Below are 2,568 nucleotides of genomic sequence, written 5' to 3' on the forward strand. Positions count from 1 at the left end.
ATCAAGACCTTGTTGCTGCTGTACAGCCAAAGCAATACAGAAATCAATGGAGCGCTGAGACTCTGTCATCTGTCACCCCAATTACAAATTTTTATAGTCACCCAAACAGCCTCGTCATTCTCATTAACTTTCTGAGTAACTGGTATACATTTGTACTTTAAAACAATGAAATACTGTTTTTAATCTCATACTTGTAACTTAATGAGGTGCCAGCTAAGATTCTGATTAAAAAGCAAAGAGGTTCTTCCAGCAAGGAGGGAGACTAAAGGCTGAACAAATTACCAGCCCCTTGTGACTTGGCTGTGTCCTTTTAGAGAGAGAGTAGGTGCTCAAGGACACCAGGGCACTTGTGAGCACAGAGGCCCGTAATGCAGACACCGCCCAGTGCTCCTGTCTTAGCGCATCTTACAAGCTAACCTCTGTTGCTAACCTCTGTCGAGCTAATGTGATCATCTGTCAGGATGGAAATCTGCAAGTGTAGGTCAGTGTTCATTTATGTAAAGCACGTGCCCTCTACCAGCCCTCTGGGTGGGTCCGTTGAAACTATTTGAGAGGCATAGTCCATATATTCGGAACATAGTAAGGGTCATTTTAAATCATAGTGATAACTAAGTTATTGGGATGAAGAGGTAGACTGGTTTGGGTCCTAAGGCAGTTTTTTCTGATTCTTGAAAAGATTTCTTCCAACAGGCTTGAGGTTTGGAACAGGGGATTGTGTCATGGGTTAAAGGGATCAAGAAGTCCTCTGAATGTAGTAGCCAAAGCAGTGTATCCAGGGCGTGACTCAGTTGCATCCTTCCATTCAGCTATTCCTCCAGCAGGGGAAAAGCCTGGACAGACAGATGGGAAGGCATCAGAGCTTGGCCAAAACCCACACTTGTCTTGCTCATGTGGTTAAGAGCTGCAGAAAGTGGGAGAAGCCATACTCTGAAAACGGTTGTCATTCACTGGGCTCTCCTGAGTAGCAGCTCTGAATCCAGGTGTGATTTTTTCCCACAGCAGACTTCTTCCCAGCTCACAGTGATGGGACTTCCTGAATATGATAGTATTTTCCATCAACAGAGAGGAATTGCCGCATTCCACACACTCACACTTGCCCTCTGAAGCAGTGGAGCAATTTAAAAGGTGCCCAGTGGGGCATGAAGTCTAAAGAGGGGAAGTGCTGAAACTCTGGGAAGAATTTAGGTAGGTGGAGTGTGATTACTGAAGTTGAAATCTGTCCAGACCACTGAGTTAACCACTAATGCTATTAAAAAAGAATGCTGTGGGCTCATTAAATTACTTCATTCTACCTGAACCTATTAATATCATCTAAATCATTAAAAAATCCTGTGTACCATTAAACATGAATGATGAAACTGGCTCTGAGCAGATGGCTGCCTTAATGGAGCACTATTCCAAACCACAGTAGTCCTCTAGAGCCAAGATGGCTGTTTTTAGCCACTGTGATTGACATGAGCACATGTCATCAAATTCACACAGGGAGTGGGGCTTTGGGGTAATGAAACAGAAAATTGTCCTGCATATATTCATTAGCAATTAATCCTGAAATATGCATTATGAAACTGAGACAGCAAATGATTTAGAAAGAGCCAGAGGTATTTCAGCAATGTCCTTGATGGCCTTTCTGCAGAGAAAGAGATAAGGCAACAGCTGATAGAGATAGGACACCGAAAGATCCCTTGCTTGATGTGGGCTCCTATCTGGCCCTTGGATGGCAGTAGCACTAGTTACCTTGCCTGATATGCAGATGTTTTCCCCAGGCTCAAGTGGCAAGTAGGGTTCATCTCTTATCACTTTGGAACTGGAAAATTGGTAATAAGTTTACATATGCGATGTACCCTGAGGATTGTGCTGGATGGCACTGCTACTACCCCCTACCAGCTCCGAAAGGGGAAGACCCAGTAATACACTGATCTGGAAGAAATTGGGAACAGGCTTAAGTACAGCCATGTTGCCACTGGAATTCAAGTCTGATGCTTGCCTCAGATCCGTGGCCAGGGTAGACTGCCCAATAAAGGGTAGACTATATCAGTAGGCCAGGATTTAGAGCTGGGCACAAGAATGACATAGGTAACTCATATCGTAGGGAACAGCTGTAAGCAGATGAGGTTTCCCAAGTGCCAGTTTGGAAAGAAATCTGTATCAGTTCCTAAGTATATTATTTCCCGGGTGGAGCAGTGGTAAAGAATCTGCCTGCCAATGCAGGAGACGCAAGAGACACAGATTCAATCCCTGAGTTGGGCAGATCCCCTGGAGGAGGAAATGGCAACCCACTCCAGTATTCTTGCCTAGAAAACTCTATGGACAGAGGAGCCTGGTGGTTACAGTCCATGGGGTCACAAAGAGTTGGATATGACTGAGCAAGCAACTGAGCCTGCACACACATTATTTCAGTGGCTTCAACTGTTAGCTTTTAGTTAAGGAGTACCCACGAGGCCCTGGTGAGACAGGTTAAAGAAAGAAACCACAAATGGTAATTCAGTTTTAACATTTTATTGGGTAAATGATTTTAAAGGTAATAACAATAGTGTCAAAACTACTACAATATCTTTCCACAGCCATACC

Source organism: Bison bison, unplaced genomic scaffold, assembly GCF_000754665.1.
Source record: "Bison bison bison isolate TAMUID 2011002044 unplaced genomic scaffold, Bison_UMD1.0 scf7180017849697, whole genome shotgun sequence".
Taxonomy (NCBI): Eukaryota; Metazoa; Chordata; class Mammalia; order Artiodactyla; family Bovidae; genus Bison; species Bison bison.